Below are 14,490 nucleotides of genomic sequence, written 5' to 3'. Positions count from 1 at the left end.
GAAATATATAACTTATAATATATTAGTTTGAAGAATAAGTTGGATATTTATTTAAACTGCAATTATTTGAATATAAAATTTGTTTCTTCTTACAAACGAGGCATGTTGCAAATAATGTCATGCCTGAGTACAATTGGATTGGAAGATTCTTTGGTATGTAGATAGATGTACAATGTCTGACAATAATTTTTAATGTTAATTTCATTACTTCCCACGTGAGATAGTATCATATGGAAAAGTTAAAAATATCACGTTGGAAACGACACATGGTTTATTGAGATAACGGTATATTAATAATAAAAATTTCTAACCGAATCTATATTGTTTATTCAACTTTGAAACTTTCAAACAATCGTGTTGACGTTACGGAAAAAAGAAGAAAACAAAATTTCAATCTTTTGGACTGGTCAAAACAGTTTTAGAATTTAAAATTCTGTGGAAACTCCATAGGAAGTCTCTTCATAAAAATTCAAAGAAACTTTTCTTTCGTGGTATCTTTCTTTCAAGAATTTTCTTTACCACGGAGAGCTCAGCAACCTTTCAAAAGAAATCCGTAGAGGTAGCATGATTGATCCCAAGGTAGCGATGAAAATTCGAAAATTCTATGAAAATTCTATGTTTCTACCTACCAGTCCAAACTTGAATGAGAGAGAGAGAAAGTAATTGAAAAGTTACAAGTTACGAATCTCGAAGGAATCAGAAGCATTGCCACGACTTCATGAAAACTATTGTTCATTTATCGTTTCATTGATCGAATAACTCGCAGCGTTAAGGAAGAAAAAGAATGAGTGTGAACTCCTGTGTCGTAAATTCAAAAATCGGCAACGTACATTCGAACGAGAGAAGTTTCTACTTCGTACAATCGACGTAAGAGCTTCTTCACCGGGATATAAACTCCACTTGGACTAACTTCGTGAAACTTTTTGCTCGATCGTATTTCAACGATTGAAAAGATACGAGAGAACGGTTTTTTTTTTGGGTTAATTACTCGTGATCGGTCGATGTTTTCGTTTTTCATATTTTCCTCGGAAAATTGTGAAAATTCCACTGCGCATCTTTGAAATTCGATTTAAATGGGTGGTTCTTTAAACTTTTGAACAATCGTGGAGCATTGATTGTGAGAAAATTTTGCGACACCGAAATAACTGAGATCACAAAATCGATAAAACATAAATATATGCGAATCTTTTATTAAAAATTATATAAAATCAATGTTATGTTTAAAGTGGAATCACGAAATACCTTTAGTGACGTTAAAGCCAGCATTAGAAAATATTTAAACCTAAAAAAAAAAAGATCATACATGAAACGTACATTGCCCAGAGTGCAAAATTATCTTGGTCTGTATTTAATTTTAAGCTTCGTTACAATTTGAAGCTGCCCAGTGTAAATTGTGCCCAAAGGGAGAATTTCCCTGACGTTTCTCTGGCATTGCGACTAACTTTTTCATGAGCCAAAAAACACATTGAAATTGTTTGACCCTAAACCCTCCTTTCAACCTCTGAAGAAGTTAACTGCAATGCTGGCAAAACGTGGAAAAAATACTCTTTTTTTAGACCAAGACCACTATTTACACCAAGTAGCCTTATTACTGAAAAAAATCTAAATTACTGAAATAATCTAAACTGTTAAAAAAATTTTCTTTTTTAAATTTTAATTTTATAACATTTAACAAATTCATAGAATAATAATGTCCTGGACAATTATATTTAACGAATCAAGAAAATATTAGAGATATATAATTTTGTAAATAAATTATCACTAACATGTTGATGATGAACAAAGATATTTGATGTTACAAAGATATAATGTAATATGATACTGAATAACTGTCGTTGGTGCTATATCGACAATATTTCGACAGAGGACGTATTAAAGAGCAATATCGATATTTCTTTCTTCGAATAACGATTCGTCGATTCTTACTGATGAATGGGCACTATAGATGGATGGGCACACAGGACAACGCATGCTAATTGTAAATCGACAACGCTTCCACAGCAATCGTGTCGAAGAATGACATCGATATTTCTTTCACAGCTACGAATATACAGATGATTTATTGCATACTATTATTATCGATGTACAGCACCATTCACGAATCATCATACGTTAAATCGATCATACGTTAACTTGATGTAATAACGAACGTATTAAGAATCCAATCTTTTTTAAACGTCTTCATTTTTCTCTTATTGTTGTTACTTATTATCGAGAAAGATTAAACAGGGAAGAAAATGAAGAAGGGGGCGACGTTATTTTTCACCGACAAACTTTCAACAGCTGCAGCACGACAAATCGTTCTCCGTCGAGTTGATTTCGAAACGATTTCTCATTCGGCGAATTTCCGGCTACGAATATCGTCATATCATCTCGCGCGTTATGAAATGTCATTGAAAACGGACGGATATTTCACGCTGTATCCCTTCCCGCGGAAATAATATCTGTTGTTCCATTGTGGCGAACGATTTTGTCTTTTTTATCTTTTCTTTTTTTGACGAAGCTTCATGCACGAGTAATTATCACATTCTAAGTTAATCACGCGTACGTTCACTCGCGGTTAAACCGGTTAACCGCGATTAAACGGTTGAGTCGTCGTGGATTTTTTTTTTTTTCCTTTTTCGTATACACTTTGTTCGAAAATAGGATTATCCATATATTAATTCAAGTAGCGTTTACGCAGATTAAAATTCGACTCGATTATATTTCAATTGTCGTGTCGAAATTTTGTCAAAGATGATAGGATTTCATTTTTAAATAGATTTTTCATAATTATCCTCAATTTTTTTTTTTACACGTGTCTTTTTGTGTAAGATGAATTTAAGACAGTTTTAAAGCGAACAATTTTTTCATTTCAAGAAAATTATAGGTGAATAGAAATTAATCGTAAAACAAGTTAAAGATAATTTTGAAAATTTATTTGGAAAAAAGACTTTGTATTTGCTTTTGTATTTAACGATTTTGATTGAAAGGATACAAGAATTAGAAATCTTATAAAACCTATAGTTTTTAATTTCTGGCAATACTTATGAACGTCTAAGAACATAGATCGCATGTATGTATGTAAAAAGAACTTGGAAAATTATGTTGCAATTTTATCTCATATCGTAAATTGCAAGGGAAGATACAATCGATTTATAGTTTCTAACATAGTTGCATACTCTCGGGGTGAACAAGTTCGAGTTTTCGATGAAGAAAATTGTTTTTACCGATGAGAGTTTTCATTTATAAGTTGTTATCGAGTACGAGAAAGTGGATCACGAAGCTCATCTTAACAATAGACAATGCACGATGTGAGATTAATCTCGTGTCCGTTGCCGCTGTAATTAAAGAAGAAATGAAGGGTCTAGAAAAGGTGACCACGAGATTACGAAGTAATTATTATCGTGTCGCAAGAAATCTCCATCAGATGAGAGAGAGTTGTTTTTCAAAGAATATTCTCTATTTTTCTTTCTTTTCTTTTTTTTTTTGTGTCAAATCACTTTTTTTGGATAATGTCTATATCGACTATACTTTCGTTTATTTTCCTTATTTTTTTATTTTTATTTTCACTTGGCAAGCATTTTCGAGAAAAGATTGTTATCTCTCTATTTTCTATGATGTTTGCTTCTTATTATTGTTATTGTTATTTTTAACTCCTATTCATCTCTTGGAGAATGATAAAATATAAATAAATTTGATTAGTTCGTTTCTTTTGTCAGTAAACGACGCATATTGTATTTCCAATTTTCTCGCAAATATATATCTTACTTTACTTTCATTAAGCGTACCTCTACATCTATATAATACAAACAACGACAAATTATCCTTGGTCTGATATAATAACACGTTTGGTTATTTTAAAACATTTTTCTTGATTGATAAAAATTATACATATACACCTATGTGTTATTCGATATATTTCAATATATTTTGTACGAACAGTGACATTTTTAAAAAAAAGAAACTTTTGCATATCGATAAAAGAATTATAAATTCATACTTCGAATTATATACATCGAAAAATACATTGAAAAAAGTGGGAATACGCAAAAGAGATGTTACAAAGGCCCGATAACCAATGCAACTCCCCAATACAAACCCTATCCTCGGGCGAAACTTTTTACGAGAGACCCATTACATTTACATCGTTACAAAGTTAGTCTGAACGAGTTGAGGAGCGAGTGGATTCGTGCTTTAGCGGATGGAAGCGGGGCAAGAAGAAATCGTGGAAGAAATCGAGGCTGGTTAAGGAGAAATGGAAGGTGGATAACGCGTATTTGAATCGATCGCGGATAGATCCGTGTAAAATCCACTCAGGATCGAAGTCGCGAACGTTTTGTACGTGTACGCGTCCGCAATCTTGGAACAGAAATTTTCTATTCGAGCCACGTATATCACTCGCTCGAAACTGTGGGAGGCGAGGTGAAGGAATTCGAAGAAGACTGGCTCGGGACAGATCGATCTTTTCGAGGGATAGGAGCCAAGAACACGAAAAATGAAAGGTGCACGGGATGAATTTTTCCCGTGGTATCGCCTCTTCCCACGCAGTTTCAATTCCCGATCGTACGACGAGAAAATTATCGTTAACCACAATTTTCACTGGAAATTTATATTTCAATTCATTTCACCTCCTGTTAGGAAATTTTAACTTTATTTCTCTCTCGTGGAGAGAAAAAAAAAATGAGCGATTGTCGCATCGTGAAAATATTAATGATCAAAATTTGTATCCTGTTGTACAGTCGGTCGTAAAAGTTTCTATGTATTTTGTATAAGCTTAATGAACAAATTATGTTAATGAAAATCTGTGATAATTTTATTTTTAATGAAAATTTACGAGTATAGATTTTTTATTAGCGGAATATTATTTCGAACGATTGATTGTTTTTTCGTTTTTTAAAAATAAATAATTTTGTAATCGGATAGAATAAAACTTTTATACTATTGCATGCTCATATTTTAATGCTCTATCATTGCAAAACAAAAGGAAAAAAGAGAAAAGAGAAGATTTTCTTTTGGAAAAAAAAATTTATTACACCGTTACATATGAATTTTTATTAAAACAAAAATTTTCAATTATTTGAATTTCTTTATAAGAAGAAGACTCTGTATTTTTGTGATTGACTGTACATGTGCCTAGGTAAAATTTTAATTAATCGTGGATAAAATTAAATATAGTAATATAATTTATACAATGGGAACAGTATACATGATATTCTTTATGAAATCTCTTTTTGCGATAATATATATTTAATACTACATCGATTCTAACTAAATTTCCAAGAGTATTCGCGAGATAAAAATTTGATTTGCACGGAGAAAATTTGATTTCCTTGATCGAAATTCATTGATACGATCGAATGGCGGAATCCTACGTTTTCTTTCGTAAAATAGATAGGAATTGATTGATAAACTGATCCTAAGTAAATTTCCTCGGGCGCTTTCTAGAATAAATTCTCTATCTAAAGTAAAGTTTCATTTATTATTATATGCCTGAGAAAGAATTTAATTTCGAGCGATATAATCCCGTTTGTTTTTTAACTGATTTGACGTTCATCCCCTTTGCTCTCACGAGTATTAACTGTTAAAAATAATCTTGCACCTTAATCCTACTCTTCTGTTCCATTTGATCAAAGCAAGTTTCATTCTCGAAACTTAATTACACGTTTAATACAATACTTGTCAACATATATCGATCGACGCATCGAGATATTCAGAATATCCTTTGCACGAAAATCATTTAGAAGATTAATCCCATAATGTTCCTTTCATTTCTTTCAACATGGAATAAAAAATTACGAGTCACGTCTTTTAATTTTTCGAGAAACATCGAAGGAATATATAAAATTGATGATCATTACTTGTCACGAAAAGTAAATCTTCTTCTCTTTTTCTTTCTTCTTTTTTAATTTTTTTTTCTTTTACCACTTATAAAAATTCATAGTCAACAATCGTTGATCGCGTTCTTTGTATACCGATAATATCAAAACACAAGATGAATAAAGAAATTCAAGAATTCTGTCCGTCCCAAAAAATATTAAAATTCATTTCTCAAGGGCGGAAGATCAAAGGCAAATCGACCCAACCCCACTATCACCGACCAAGTCCTATCTTTTCGTGGTCGTGTTGCCCCGGCAATCGATAGGAGTGTCCGGACGCAGAGTGCACGAAGTCAAACATTATTATCGATAGTGGCCCCCCTCGTCCCTCGTTTCGTTGCGTCTAGCGTGCAACGTTAATTGGACATGCACGTACATCCTGCGGGTTTATGGCTGGAAAGGCGTCGTTCACCGACGAGTCGCTCTCACGATTGTTTCTCCACGACAGCGTCTCCAACCAGCTGTGTTTCATCGACTTTGCTATTCCACACTGACAATCGAGTCAATTAATACCATCCTAAATCTATCTATTCGAATTCGGGTTGGCATTGTGATTGTTAAAATTGTTCCTCGCGTGATACGAAGCTCGGATCACGACAGGTCTCATGGCAGGTTTCGAAAAGCAAAAAGTGCGTTGAGAGTTTTTGAGGATATTCGAGAGAGTATAGAGGATAGTAAAGAGTTTCTTTTTATATTTTTCTTCTTAGAGATTGAGGGTGAATCACCTGTTCATCTTATTTAAATCCTCTTTTCCCTGTAGTGTTATTTTAAGGAAACGCGAAATGAATAATTGATCAGACTCCCTAGTGGAAAAATGAACGTAGGATGATACGAATTTGTCCTTTGAGAAGATATAGCATATAGCCTTTTGCTAAATAAAGATTTCTCACCGGTGTATTAATAGAGATAGCGATCTTAATGATGGTATGGCATGCAAAGATATGGATCAATTGGAACGTTTGTATTTTAATACATAAAATCAAAACGTTTTATCTATTTGTTTGTTTTTCATTGTATATATATATAAAACGAAATATATGTTTTGAATTTTATGTATGTTTAAGTTAATAGGTAAAGTTAAATAGCTTTGTGTGATCTTTAAGAATCGAATCTATTTCCTTTTTTTTTTTTTTTACTACTTGAAAGTTAATATTTAAAATTTGTATAGAGATATATTAAAACATTTCGATTAAAATCAGAAACATTTACGTGGATTCCTCTCATTAGCTCTGCACGTTCAATACGAATTGACCAACGGTATGTAACATTTATCGTTTGTCGCCTCGGCTTGTTGCAAATGCAATTTGCCGAAACGATCATCGTGTAATATTGGCTGGGATGAGATATGTAATAGAATGACATTAACGGATCCCGACCTAAACCTCGTTACAATTTACCGCGATCGTTATAGAGCATCGTTATATTGCCTCGAATGCAACAGATGTCCCACGGAAAGCCGTGAATTTGTCATTGGATTCAATTAATGCGCTTATCCTAAAAGATTACGTATTACGATTGTTCGTATATTTACAATGGGAACAATTGAATATCGGGAATAGAAATGTTAAATCTCGTAATGTTGCTGCCTCGTATTATAGATTCAATCCGACAAATTCTGATTTGTAATTGTAAGGAATCGATTTATTTCTACCAACGAATTATTAAAATTATTATCATTTAAAATGAACGAACGAAGCAAGGATAAAGGAAATTTTATCTATTGTATCATTTTTGCGAAATTTTTTAAATTTTGAGTGTCACGTAAAATAACGAGTTTTTAATTAAAAATACTGCGGAGAATTATCGAGAAAAGGATTAAGAAAATTTCTTTGAGAAATATTCGATTTTTAACATCTTTCGCTTAAGAATCAATTAAAAAAGAACTCAGAAGATCTCTGAGTTTCTAAAAATTTTTACTCGTAATACTCATGGAATAAATTTATTTACCATTTTAAAACAAGTGTACGTCTCCAAGTTAAATTGCTCGATTCATCTCCATTCATCGTAACTTTCGAGTTATACAGTGGAAAAATGAAGACGACCGTCGGTACAACAATGGTAAATCGTAATCGCGATGAAAACATGTTCAACGCGTTCTCTCGCACCTCAAATGACACGAGATCTTCTCGCCCCCAGCTGGGCCTAGAGTTATTCAGTCCAGGCGTCGTGATAAAATCCACAATTGTGGAAACAAGCCGCGTTTTCCAGAGGAAAAGTTGACGAGTGGGAATATATGTGGCGTGGGCGAAGAAGGTTAAACCGAGGATCAATTAATTTGTGGCGAGGGAAAAATGAACAACAATGACGTATGTTGTGGTTTCGAGACGAACAGAATACAAAAGTAATGGAAGATTCTTTTTTTTTTATTGCTTAATTTCGAAACAAGTTTTAATTGCCAACGTCGTTAGAAAGCTTCGAAGCGTGATGGAATAAATATAATTAGAATAAGAAACCCGTGAAACGTGTTATCTCGTGTCTGGTTTATACGTCGTCCTCGAGAAACTTGTTTCGAGTTGTTCCGGCGATAGGCGGCACTGGAACGATGATCGTGGAACTTTTCCACGGGTCTATTTTTTTTTATACATGTATATAATTGATTTTGTGCGTTTTGTTGAATTGGATGGAAATTTAAAAATTTCCTCACACGAATCGATCGTTATTTAAATTTATAAAGGAATTATGCTACGAAAAGTATAATAGAAAATAGAATAATTTTAAAAAGTTAATTTTGATCAAAGTATTCGATCGGCTGTGAATAAATCTTGAATTGAATTATTAATTTTAGAATCATTCTCGTTCGTAGCGGTTCGAGATATCTTCTGCGAGTAATTCCCTTTTTGTACACGCGAATTCAAGATTATCCGGTAAATTTGCATTGATGCCGATCTTAAAGCGATCGTTTGCACTCCATCAAAGAACGACAACAGATCTTTATATTCCTTCGTCTTGCAATTTTGCATCCAAAGGAATTCTTCGTTTGGAAACAACAGATTGAAATTGACGAATATTTTTGGAATATAATTTTTAATTAAAATACTTTCGCTCCGAGTATTCGAGAGAAAAAAACTTGATAAAGCTTTTTTGGAGATTCGTGACGATAAGAAATAGTGAGTTAATCGAGCAGTTGCAGAAGATTAGTCGATCGCTTGAACTTGTTTCCATCGTACGTCGTGTTTTTTCCAAAGTTTTTTTTGCAACATAAGGTTCTCGTACGTTTTCACCCTTAATATCTCGTGATCGCCATTTCTTTCGTAAACGTGGCATCATCAACTAAAATGTAACTAAAATTTCGTGAAAAAAATTACGAAACTATGGACTCGCAAAGTTACCTAATTTTTTCCTACAATTATCCATCAAATATGGACGACAAACGAATTAAAATGAAAGGAAATTACTTTCGAAAAAATAACGTAGAAAGTGTAAATCTTTTCTGTCAGGATTTCGATTGACCGAAAATCCAGAGCTTGCTGTATAAAGTCCCCTGTTTCCTTGTTCCCGTATCTTCGTTCGAGAAAAGAAAGTAGGGATGAATCCCCTGCACGAAATCGAATCGACGATGGCCGAGATACGCAGCGTTGAAAGTAGCACGCGCAATCCATTCGCGAACACTTTACCGAGGACAATACACAGTATGAAAGGATTTTCGTAAATGACGCTGTAGATTGCGCCATTTACGACACCTGGCGGAATAGTCTGATAAAGTGAATAGTTTAGGTAGTGCTGGAGAGAAACGAGGAAATGTATCGAAAAACTGGCGCGTATATATTTTATCCTCGAAGGAATAGAAAATAATAGAGAAGATTGAAAAAAAGAAAGTATACTTTTAACACTTAATAACTAAACATTCAATTTTGATTCAAGGATTCCAAATTTTATCATCAAATCGTAACCAAGTCTAGTTGGTTATTAATTTATGTTCCAATATTGAAATCTATCGATTATTAATATTCCCCTGACCCCTTTTATTTGCCATACAATTAAAGATTTGTTATCATTCTCCTCGAGAAATTTCCCAGAGAGAACCAGAAACCGTAATAATGCGGAAAATTGTGGCTATTAACGTAACAACACGATATCAACGGCTCCTTTATTCGGAGCGGGGTATCGTGCAACGGGTTTAATTAAAGATGAAAATTCGCATCGCCTTGTGGGCGATAAACGGAAGTCGAATCATTCTTAAAATAATCACAGAGCATATAATGCCGCATTAGCATATCTCGTCCTACCCCACTAGGGAACTTGTAAACAGACTTTAAGGCGGAGCAGAAAGGTGTTTACCGACTGTCTCGCCGTACATTAATTTCGTCCCTCGTTACGTATAAAAGTCTTTTCTCCTTCGTCGTTCAATTGCGCTCTTTTCCCAGCCAGGAAAATAAAGGCGAGTAAAAAAAGGAATTCGAAACGAATCCCCTGCGAAGAAGAAATTGTTTCGAAAATTGTTCGAACCGCCGATGGAAATAACGGATCTTTACCTTTCTCATTTAAGAGAGACAAAACAAGGAAATCGTTAGAACGTAATTGAAATTCAGATGCATAGCCAATTTCACACTCGAATACAATTTGTGCTCGCCTGAAAGTCTGCGTGGGAAGATTAGGAGAAGTTACGTTCGAGGGCTGGTGCGGCGAGTAACGTGCAACCCGAGAAAACATCTCGGGTGCGATACCATTAATAATCCACATCAGGCATATACGCATATACCTCCATCAAGTATAAAACTAACGCTCCTCGTGCGAAAGTAATCGAATAACTAGGCACGGTATTATGGAAATTAATTATTTTAGAAACTAGAAACTATGTACCTCCTTTGCGGAGAAGTGATTCGAATAGGAGTCGTTTCCTTGAGATTTCATTGAAGTTTCCTGGGCAAGTAGACAATGGTTACCGGTTAATATTCCACAAAAGGAATATTGTTGTTTAAGCACGTTGCCCAGAGGAGTTTGAGAAAGTTTTCAGCGGTCACTATACGTTGTGTTCTCACTGACGCCCTATGCGGGTATATACTTTGGAACCACTTTCGGTCGAGCGATGAATTAAAGAACTAGGAGGGAATACTAAAAAGGGCCCGTACACTGTTGCCTCTGACATCGTGACGAGACTTGTGAACATTTGCCGACTTTTATATATCTTTTTCAAAACTTTCCTAACGTGACATTGTACGTACGATCGATAATCGATAAATCTTAAGAAAAAATATCGCGTTTAAAATTTACGAATTTTAACAAAAAGAAAAAAAAATACGAATTAAAAATAATGAAATATGTAGCAAGTAGAAAGTTCTCGTTTCACTTGCTCTCTTTCAAAAATCTTCGAATCTTTCATTACAGGCCGCGTGTCGTGGCAACCTAGCTTAACACGATCATACCGGAAGAAATCATAGGCGAAAGTTTTCCAAAAGTTTTTCACCGCCACCGTGGAACGACGAAACTTACCTGAACACCTCGAAGAGAGAAGAGGAGCGCGACGGCTCGGTTAACAGGTGAGAAGTGTGAATCGGGTTGGGAGCGCGGGAAAGCGGTCCCTCGTTGATCAGCCGGCAACCCGCGATTCCAAAAGTGGTTCGACTCGGCCGGTTGACGGGTCGCTCGCGACCAGGAACAACGATTGTTGCGTTTGCCGATGATCGCGCGCTCGGTTCGGTTCGGTTTGGGGGGCAAAGCAGGTGAACGTGGCTCGTGCGCCCTGGATAAAGACCGACCCGTTGCCAAGACGAACACAGCGTTACGGACGAGCTAGCTCTGTCCGGTACTCCGCTACGGTGCCGGGTACTATCCTCGATGCTTTTAGTCGGCGTCTGCGCTCTCGTAACCTTCCGACCTTCTCTTCCACCTGCACACCCCCACCTAATGGCCCAGCGTATTTTAGACTGCAGCCGCGCTAGCTGCGTCTCGTTCCGCCCTCCTCCGTAAGCTTGTCTCCGTCTCCGTTCCCCCCCTCTCCTCTCCTCCTGTCTGCGCACCTGACTGTCCCCACCACAACAGCACCTGATGCTGCACCTGAGCCAGTAGTAGGGGTCAACGCTTCTGCTCCCATCTTCTGCGAGGATACCAGCCAGAATATAAGCTGTGGACCATCGACTGAGGCGCTTTGTACCGCGTGTGAACGGTAATTACGAGTGTTTGCCGCGAAGGTTTGGGGGGATATTTAGGATTTTGCACATGCGTGCGGCTATGTGACCGGCAGGTGGTTACTTTGACGTGCGTTTTCCGTTTGACGATAAGAGGTAACAAATTGGAAATTGATATCGAGTCTTCGGGTAATTAGATTCGTTCCACGATTTTCCTCGATGGAGATCAAGAATAGGAATCACCGCAGACGCGGGAAATCTATTCTTTCGTCGAGTATCGCGATTGAGATAGGAGAGATATGATTATCGAGTATATTTGGGTAATTTCGTTCGATTTTCATTTTCTTAATCGTGCGGAGATCAAAGATTAAAGTTATCGCCATTGAAATTATCGCTTGCGTTAGTTCGACGGAGAAAGTGAATATATGGGCGATTGGAAGGGGAAATGTGATAGCGAAGTCTTTTGTTTTTTGGGAAGGGAGGGGGAAGGAAGAGAGAGAGAGAGGGTAATTAAATTTTATTTTGACTTTGCTCGCGAATTCTTGTTATACGTTTAATGAACTATGTTTATGAACTTCTTGGTTATTTCATTAACGTTTATTTAAGATCCATTATGTGAATTATTATTATTGGAGTTTTTAATCCTTCTCCACTCACGCAGCACCGCTGCTTTAACTAGAGATTGTATAATGTCGTGTTGGCATTAATATCGTTTTCCTGAAAAGATAAAAGTGTCTCGCTTTTTTCCATTCCACCTCCATTCCACCCTTTTACTACTCGTTTTGGTAATATACCTTACAACATTATCCGCTACTTTTTCTTTTTTTTTTTTTTTTCAACCAAATCTCTTTTTACAAAATTTTACCGCCGCAACAGATTTCCCCTATAAAAAATACACACTTCGATCCGCGAAATTACGTATCCAAAGGAATCCCGAAGAAGTATCGGGGATATATAGCGGTTGTTTACTCAGAATTTAGATGAGACTCCACATCTACTTCGTAGAAGGGGCCAGAGAAAATATTACCAACATTTTCATGCAAATAAACGTATCATTTATCGAAAAAGACCGATAAGGAAGAAGTATCGTCTTCTTCGCTTTCCTCGAAATATTTTGCAAACAACTCACCTAGTTTTTAAGATAGTATATTCAAATATACTATTTCTCTTTCTCTCTCTCTCTTATATATATACACTGCAATCAGTACACAGGATTTTTCGAATATAATCAGTATCGTGGAGACCACGAAGAGACTTCGATTCAGTGACTCGAATTCAGTTTCACATTTCGAATTTGTTGATCACTACTGTATTTATACGCTTACTACGACAAACTAATCAAACTTCAATCCGTTCGTGGGTGGAACGTGAAACGTTTCCTCCACGACCGCGACTCATTCATAAACTCGAGCTCGAGATTAATTTTATTTTTAAAGTTTCTATTTCGATAAATTCTTCCTCAACGGGAAAAGATTCGAGCTTAAAGCTGTTCAAGTGTCTGGATACTCACATCTCCTGGGTATGTCAGACACGGGGGTAGTTACCGCGATATCGATGCACCTGAGATACGAAGGGGTCAATGTTTGCACGCGCAACTTTGATGAGATTCAAGCTACTTTCCAGGCAGGAGGGTATTAGGTAGGATGGAACGGTAGGGTAGGATAGGTTGGTGCAAGCACGACGAGTCGAACGACGCCGCACGGTCATTCAATTCTGCCAGCTCGTCCAAAGTTTTCCAATTTTACGTTTGCCGTTGGACGGATCACCTCGGATCATCTCGTTTCCTGCTACTTTTTTACACGCAGAGTTTTACACGCCGCTCCCTTCTTCGCTCCCGTGTTTATTTTAAAAATTGATACAAAGAGAGAGAGAGAGAGAGAGAGAGAGAGAACGTATTTTTTCATTTATTCATTTTTCATTTTTTTTCTTTTTGTTTCGTCTCTTTGTTACGTTGTCTCTTTTAGATTTTTTTTTTGTCGTTTTCTTGTTAGAAGAGAATATTCTTTTTTTTAATCCGATGATGTTTAAAATCTTTAAGCAAATGAGAAAAAGTTTCATCAAAGGAGCGCATTCTTCGAAATATATATTCTTGCAAACAATTTTTTCTCTTTTCTTCAAAAGTTTGTATCCATTGTTAATGATTTCACGTTACGTGCAGTTCAAAAATCTTATTATCTCTGCTCCATTTCGCGTGTTTCCATCTTTCTCTCTTCCTTTTGCGTCTCGTTAATATCCCTTTTACCTTCTTACCTCCTCTTTTTCTCCATTTTATTTTTTCCCCCCAATAAGATCGACCTTTGAGATTTTAAACCCTGTAGCTACGCCAGGAGGGGAAGGGAGAAAAACGTGGAATGTCAGAGAAGAGTCGTCGATGACGAGGAACGAAATTTCTCCCCGTTCTGGAACAGAGGCAACGACCGAAATCGAGGCGACTTGTTTTCTTCGTGGAAAGGTGGATTTCGTCGACAAACATCGAACTATTCACTTTGCAGAAAAAGAGAGATCTCACTCCTCGACATGGCCGATCGCGTACGTGTATCTTCATCATTCGAAGACACGAGGCGATG

General features: G+C 36.2%; 1 protein-coding gene across 1 annotated transcript in view; it reads right to left on the bottom strand.

Moving 5' to 3' along the window:
* LOC100870640 (ras-related protein Rap-1) overlaps positions 1 to 11,644 on the bottom strand; it is a 33,243-nt gene extending 21,599 nt beyond the window's left edge. The window contains exon 1 of the mRNA XM_003698760.4: positions 11,289 to 11,644. The gene's annotated coding sequence lies outside the window, so the exon portion shown is untranslated. The remainder of the gene's footprint in view (positions 1 to 11,288) is intronic.
* Between the last annotated feature and the right edge of the window lie 2,846 nt (positions 11,645 to 14,490).

This window comes from Apis florea, unplaced genomic scaffold, assembly GCF_048593485.1.
Source record: "Apis florea isolate Af1SG1 unplaced genomic scaffold, ASM4859348v1 contig_3158_pilon, whole genome shotgun sequence".
Lineage (NCBI taxonomy): Eukaryota > Metazoa > Arthropoda > Insecta > Hymenoptera > Apidae > Apis > Apis florea.
Note: the sequence above shows the minus strand (reverse complement) of the source record. Positions and strands in the feature narration are given on the sequence as shown.